Below are 8,464 nucleotides of genomic sequence, written 5' to 3' on the forward strand. Positions count from 1 at the left end.
GAACCCTAGAACCCTCGACCCTCGACCCCTCAATCCTCGAACGCTTGACCCTCGAACCCTCGACCCTAGGACCCTCCAACCCTCGACCCTCAAACCCTTGACCCTCGACCAGCCTCGACGACCCTCGACCCCTCTGTGACCCTCGAACCTCTAGCCTAGTTTCCGACCCTTGATCCCTCGGCGATCCTCGACACCCTTGTTCCAGATAAAAAGAAGAAGAAGAAGAAGAAGAAAAGAGGAGAAAAAAAAGAAGAAGAAAAAATAGAAGGAAAAAAAGAGGAGAAGAAGAAGGAATAGAGAAGAAGAAGAAAAAATGGAAATTTTTTCTTCTTCTTCTCTATTCCTTCTTCTTCTCCTTTTTTTCTTCTACTTCCTCTGCTTATTTTTCTCTCCTCTTGTTCTCCTTCTTCTTCTCCTTCTTCCTTCATCCTCTTTTATTCTTTTTCCTTATTTTCCTTCTTCATCGACGACCCTAACCCTAAACAGTAAAACTTCCTCGATGTCCCCGCCTCTCTCATGAACAAAAAAAAATCTATGAATAAAAAAACATCATATTCTATGAACAAAAAAACATCATATTCCATCCACATCCATGCATACATCATATATATGATCATCTATGAACAAAAAACATCATATTCAACAAAAAATCAACATATATATGAACAGAAACAATTATTATAACAAGCATATATATCATCATATATATGAAAAAATAAGCATATACATGAAAAAAATAAGCATATATATCATCATATATATGAAAAAAACAAGGACAGGGAGGGCACCCGCCGAACCAAGGTGAGGAGGGGCAGGGGCACGGGGTCGGCGGCTAGGACGGCGACGGCGATGATGTCGACGGTGCAGAGGGTGCGCGCTCGGGGCAGGGGGAGACGACAACGAAGGGGGCGGGGTAGGGAGACGCCGACGCCGGGGGCGGGCCGGGGCGGCGCGCATCGGGGCAGGGGAGGCGAGCAGCGAGGGCGCGGGCAACGGTGAGGGCACGGGCGACGACGACTAATGTAGCAAAGCCTTTAGTCCCGGTTGGTGTCACCAACCGGGACTAATGCCCCCCTTTAGTCCCGGTTGGTGCCACCAACCGGTACCAAAGGTCTCTTTTCAGCAGCCCAAAGGGCGGGAAGCAGAAGCCTTTGGTCCCGGTAGGTGGCACCAACCGAGACTAAAGGGGCGCATTGGTACCGGTTGGTGCCACGAACCAGGACCAATGCCCCCCTTTAGTACCGATTGGTGCCACCAACCGGGACGAAGGCCTTGTGCTGCCTACGTCAAAAGTTCAGTCCCACCTCACTAGTTGATAGAGTTTGAGAGTGGTTTATAAGCGCCGCTGCGCCCACCCTCTCGAGCTCCTCTCAACTACAGGCTTTCGGGCCTAACCTGTTAGTGTGTTCCTGTGAGCTTACTGGGCCTGCTGCGGGCCTGAATCCTATACCATGATTGGGTTTCTAGTCATATTCAGGCCAAGGTGGCCCAGTAGGTGGCACTTTTTTTTGCTTTATTTATTATATTTTGTTTCTACTTACTGTTGCTATTTTTACTTATTTTATTAAAGTTTATTTATTTTACTTTATTAAAGTTTACTTTATTTCTACTTATTTATTTTCTTTTCTTTTTATTTATTTATTTATTTTTTGAAAATTCTTTTTTTGCTTTATTTATTTTATTTGGTTTCTACTTACTGTTGCTTTTTTATTTATTTTATTAAATTTATTTATTTTACTTTATTAAAGTTTATTTGGTTTCTAGTTATTTCTTAAAGTTTATTTTGTTTCTACTTATTTATTTTATTTTATTTCTACTTATTTATTTATTTTTCTTTTTTTTCTTTTTTATTTGTTTTATAAAAATTCTTTTTTCTTTTAATGTTTTGAACAGAAAATACTTTGATAATTTTAGTTGCATAAATTTTATATAATTTTAATTTCAATAATATTAGAGGTTTATAAAATCTTTTTGGTTGATTCCTGAAATTGAAAAGCATTTCAAATGAACTCTGAAAAGGTTGAAAGTTGGCATGGTATATCATTTCACCCACATAGCATGTGCTAAAAATTTGTGAGGGTTACGACAAAAACTGGATGCACTTCGTGTACAAAACAGACAATCTCTTTGGAAGTATCAGGGTTTCGGACGAAAACTCATCTGTTACAAAGGGATTTCATTTGTTTAAATGTAACTACAGTGATATTCTATATCAAAGGCATCATCATAATAGTTGTTGATAGAAAATCTTCACTTTTTCTTCGGTTGTGTTCTTTGCTTATGGCGCCGTAATCATGGATAATCTTCATCATTTAACAGGGTGCTTGGGTCAGCCTTGACTTTGAAGGGAGGAATTTCATAAAACTTTTCATAATCTTCAAACACGTCTGTCTTGCCCTCCAATCCCACGATGTCTCTTATTCCTGAAAGAACTATGTGGCGATTTGGCTCATCGTATGATGTATCCGCTTCCTTATCTTTTCTTTTTATCGGTTTGGTAGACATGTCCTTCACGTAGAAAACCTGCGCCACATCATTGGCTAGGACGAGTGGCTCGTCTATGTACCCCAGATTTTTTAGATCCACTGATGTTATTCCATACTGTGGGTCTACCTGTACCCTGCCTCCTAACAGATTGACCCATTTGCACTTAAACAAAGGGACCTTAATATCATATCTATAGTCAAGTTCCCATATGTCCACTATGTAACCATAATATGTGTCCTTTCCCCTCTTGGTTTCGGACACCACTGTTTTGGTTGGTGCTCTTTTGATCTTGGGCGGTCGTGTAAAATGTATTCCCATTTATCTCGTACCCTTTGTAAGTCATTACAGTCGAAGATGGTTCCCTCGCTAATGAGTACAAGTCATCATAAACAGTGTTGTCTCAACCTGAGACGTGTTTTGAACCAACTGCCGAAACTCCTGATGTGTTCACATGTAATCCAGTCGTCACACTGGTCCGGGTGTTTGGAGCGCATAATGTTCTTGTGTTCATCAACATACGGGGTCACCAAGGTAGAATTCTGTAGAACTGTGTAGTGCGCTTGAGACCAAGGATGCCCGTCCCTACATAGTATTGAGTCCCCTCCTAGCGTGCCTTTTCCACCCAGTCTCCCCTCATACCGCGATCGAGGGAGACCTATCTTCTTCAGTTCAGGAATGAAGTCAACACAAAACCCAATGACATCCTCTGTTTGATGGCCCATGCAGATGCTTCCTTCTGGCCTAGCGCGGTTACAGGCATATTTCTTTAGGACTCCCATGAACCTCTCAAAGGGGAACATAATCTGTAGAAATACGGGGCCCAGAATGACAAACTCGTCGACTAGATGAACTAGGACGTGCGTCGTGATATTGAAGAAGGATGGTGGGAACACCAGCTCGAGACTGACAAGACATTGCGCCACATCACTCCTTAACCTTGGTAGGATTTCTGGATCGATCACCTTCTGAGATATTACATTGAGGAATGAACATAGCTTCACAATGGCTAATCGAACATTTTGCGGTAGAAGCCCCCTCAATGCAACCGGAAGCAGTTGCGTCATAATCACGTGGCAGTCATGAGACTTTAGGTTTTGGAACTTTTTCTCTGGCATATTTGTTATTCCCTTTATATTCGACGAGTATCCAGACGGGACCTTCATACTTAGCAGACATTCAAAGAAGATTTCCTTCTCTTCTTTGGTAAGAGCGTAGCTGGCAGGACCTTCATACTTCTTTGGTGGCATGTCGTCTTTTTTGTGCAAACGTTGCAGGTTCTCCCATGCCTCCGGTGTACCTTTCTCTTCCCATACACGCCCAAGAATCCTAACAGGTTCACGCAAAGGTTCTTCGTCATGTGCATCACGTCGATTGAAGAGCGGACCACTAGGTCTTTCCAGTAGGGTAGGTCCCAAAATATAGATTTCTTCTTCCACATGGGTGCGTGTCCCTCAGCGTCATTCGGAACACATAGTCCGCCGGGACCCTTTCTGAAGATTACTTTTAAATCATTGACCATAGCAAGTACGTGATCACTAGGTACTCATGGCGGGCTTCTTCTAGTGATCTGCCTCGCCTTTGAAGTGCTTGCTTTTCTTTCGACATTGATGGTTGGTCGGAAGGAATCGACGATGCCCCGGGTAAACATTCTTCCTGCATTTGTCCAGGTATATACTTTCCGTGTCACCTAAACAGTGCGTGCATGTGTATCCCTTGTTTGTCTGTCCTGAAAGGTTACTGAGAGCAGGCCAATCATTGATGGTGATAAACAACAATGCATGCAGGTCAAATTCCTCCTGTTTGTGCTCATCCCATGCACGTACACCGTTTCCAATCCACAGCTATAAAAGTTTTTCAACTAATGGCCTTAGGTACACATCAATGTCGTTGCCGGGTTACTTAGGGCCTTGGATGAGAACTGGCATCATAATGAACTTCCGCTTCATGCACGACCAAGGAGAAATGTTATAGATACATAGAGGCACGGGCCAGGTGTTGTGTTTGCTGCTCTGCTCCCCGAAAGGATTAATACCATCCGCGCTCAAACCAAACAATAAGTTCCTTGCGTCACCTGCAAACTCCTCCCAGTACTTTCTCTCAATTTTTCTCCACTTCGACCTTTCAGCGGGTGCTCTCATATTCCCGTCTTTCTTACGGTCATCTCTGTGCCATCGCATCAACTTGGCATGCTCTTTGTTTATGAACAGGCGTTTCAATCGTGGTGTTATAGGAGCATACCACATCACCTTGGCAGGAACCCTCTTTCGGGGGTGCGCGTCGTCAACATCACCAGGGTCATCTCGTCTGATCTTATACCGTAATGCACCGCATACCGGGCATGCGTTCAAATCCTCGTACGCACCATGGTACATGATGCAGTCATTAGAGCATGCATGTATCTTGTACACCTCCAATCCTAGAGGGCATACAACCTTCTTTGTTGCATATGTACTGTCTGGCAATTTGTTATACTTTGGAAGCTTCTTCTTCAATATTTTCAGTAGCTTCTCAAATGCTTTGTCAGGCACACCATTTCTACCTTCCACTGCAGCAATTCTAGTACGGTACCGAGCTTTGTGTTGCCATCTTCGTAATGGGGTACAAACCTTTTTTGTGATCCTCTAGCATGTGATCGAACTTCACCTTCTCCTTTTCAGTTTCGCACTGACTCACTTCCATCAACAATGACCCGGCGGAGATCATCATTGGGAACATCGTCTGGTTTCTGTTGATCTTCAACAACTTCCACCATTGCAGCATCACCGTATTCAGGGGGCACATAGTTGTAATTGTCCTCTTCTTCTTTGCTGTCTTCCATCATAACCCCGATTTGTCCGTGCTTGGTCCAAACATTATGGTGTGGCATGAAACCCTTGTCAAGAAGGTGGATGTGAAGGGTTTTCCGGTTAGAGTAAGACTTCGTATTCTCAGAGATAGGGCATGGACAGCACATAAAACCATTCTGCTTGTTTGTCTCAGCCACTTTGAGAAAATCATGCACACTCTTAATGTTCTTTGAGGTGTGTCTGTCACCGTACATCTTTGCCGGTTCATCTATGTGCATTATATATAATTAAGTGTGTCAAAAACCATTACAGAACGTCATGAATAGATAATTAAGTGACCAAATTAATATAATTTCATCATTACATTAAAACCAAAGTACATACATAGTTCTCGTTGAACAACATATAGCTCTCCAGAGCATCTAATTAATTAAACCATACATTGAAACTATGTAAAACATTTCGATGCGAAAACAAATGCGATCATAATCGCAACCAATGTAACAATTGATCCAACGTCATAATGATACCAAGCCTCGGTATGAATGGCATATTTTCTAATCTTTCTATTCTTCAAGTGCATTGCATCCATCTTGATCTTGTGATCATCGACGACATCCGCAACATGCAACTCCAATACCATCTTCTCCTCCTCAATTTTTTTTATTTTTTCCTACAAGAAATTGTTTTCTTCTTCAACTAAATTTAACCTCTCGACAATAGGGTCGGTTGGAATTTCCGATTCACATACCTCCTAGATTAATAAAATCTATATCACGTTGGTCGGCATAATTGTCATAAACAATAAATGAACCAAATAGTTATAAAGGTAATATATACCACATCTGAATCATACACAGGACGAGGGCCGACGGGGGAGGATACCAAAACCATCGCACTAAATAATAAGAAGAAATAATAAAAGTAAGAAAATGATAAAATTATATATCTGAACATACAAGTAAGAATTTTTTTCTTTCAGAAAGAATATAAGAACAAGAGGCTCACAATGGTGTTGCCGGCGACGAGATTAGCGCGAGCGATCGACGGCGGTGAAGACGGGGACGGGATGTGACGGACCGCTAAACCTAGACAAATATTGAGGAAAATGGAGCTTGGAGGTCGAGCTTGGAGAGGAGAAAGCTTAAGTAGTGTGGCTTAGGCATTTCATCGAACACCTCATGTGCATAGGAGGTGAGCTAGAGCACCACAAAACCCTCCCCTCAACGGCCAGAAAAAACAGAGCACTCCACTGCTCTCCTCGGGGGCGGGGGTATATATAGGCATCTCATTGGTCCCGGTTCATGGCTTTAACCGGTTCTAAAGGGCAACCTTTGCTCCGGATTCAAGCCACCAACCGGGACCAATGATGGTGGGCCAGGAGCGAGGCCCATTGGTCCCGGTTCGTCCCACCAACCGGGACCAAAGGGGCTAGACGAACCGGGAACAATGCCCCCACGAGGCCCGGCAGGCCCCCTGGCCTCACGAACCGGGAACAATGCCCCCATGGGTCCCGATTCGTGACTGAACCGGGACTAATGGGCTTATCTGGCCCGAATGTAAGCCCTGTTTTCTACTAGTGAGGGGTGGAACACCAACGGAAATTATATGAGCACAACCCAGAGCACTTGTTCTAGCTCCATGATTAACCAAGCACAACATTAAAATAACAATATGGATCCAAATTAGGAAAGTTTCTCAAATGGTCGTTGAGAATAAAAACTTCATTGTTGCATGGGAATCGTTTGCAGCCGGCAAGCTGGCCCAAACTTGGGCCGGTCCTCTCGCTAGGCACGCGCGCACTGCAGCGCACACGCGTCAGACCGGCTCCTCGCCCACCGCCCTTCTCTTATCTTATCTCTTCAGACGAACCAGATCCACTTGTTCTTCCTCGCTACGAACACCATCCCTTCTGCACGCGAGCTCCGCTCCCCCTCCACCAGATCCACTCGTTCTGTGCTTGCCCTCTGCCACCGGCGACAGGCGGTGCCGGCCGGCCATGGCTAGCGCCCATTTTCTTCTTCCTCTATCCTGCTATGGCCGTGGGCACCACCACCTCCTCTTTACCCTTTGACGAAGCCACGAAGGGAAACACGACTTCGGCGAGCTGCGCCCGTTGCTGCGGCGAGATACATGCGCGGCCGCGGTGAGTTGCGCCTGTGGCAATGGCGAGCTGGAACCGCGCTGTGGGATGCTGCAATGGCGCATCCGACGAGCTGGAATAGGCAGCTGTCCCCATGCCATGAACCGGCATGTGGTGCTGCAACCGGCCTTAGAGGAGCTGGAAACGCCGGTGTGGCGTGCTGCAACCTGCTTTGGGAATTGCTACCACGAGCATGCGGCGCACGAGCATGGATCGAGGATGCTGGAACCAGCAATCCTTTTTGCTGGAACCAGCCATTTTTTTGCTGGAACCGGCCTTTCTTCCCCGGCTGGAACGGGCTTGACGAGCAATATGCTACGACCAGTTATTCAGTTTGCTGGAACCCAATGATTTTTTTGCTGGAACCAAATTTCTTCAGGAGTTGCGATGACGAGGAGCGTTTTGATTTTTTGTTCCATTTGTGTTTTTTGTTGGAACCAGCTCTTGATTTTGCTCGAACCAGCTCTTGATTTTGCTGGAACCGCCTAAAGGAGAGTTGGAATCATTCTTTCTTCGCAATTGATTTTTGTTGCAATCATCCAGCCGGCGAGCGGCCTCGGCGAGCGCCGGCCCTGGCGAGCCGGCGAGTGGAGGCCCCGGCAAGCCGGCGGCCACTAAGCTTCGCGCGGGAGGGCGCGGGAGGGCGACGAGCAAGCATGAGGGAAACGGGGGAAGGAAGTGACCGCGAGGAGGAAGAAGGGGACGCGGGGGGACTGAATCGTGCGGTCTGGGACGCACGAATCGTGTGGCCGCGCTGCGACCGGCCGAAACTTTGGGCCGGCGCGCCGACGCCTATCAGCGCCCTTGTTGCATGGCTCCCTTTCTTTGCTGTCCGCGGGCACAGAGGGGGAGAAGCACTAAATGTACAGAATACCACTGGTACTCTTCCATGGTGTTAGCGGACACATAGATGGAGGGCATGGCAGCAAATTCGAGCACCCGCCTGGTCTGAGGGGTTTCACTCAGGCCTCAAGTGGACACTTCGGTCAGAGCAGGATTTTATATGGCAAGGGTAGTGGAAGAAAGGTACTTTGCCAACGAGAGCAGC

Source organism: Triticum dicoccoides, chromosome 4A (genome assembly GCF_002162155.2).
Source record: "Triticum dicoccoides isolate Atlit2015 ecotype Zavitan chromosome 4A, WEW_v2.0, whole genome shotgun sequence".
NCBI classification, from domain to species: domain Eukaryota; kingdom Viridiplantae; phylum Streptophyta; class Magnoliopsida; order Poales; family Poaceae; genus Triticum; species Triticum dicoccoides.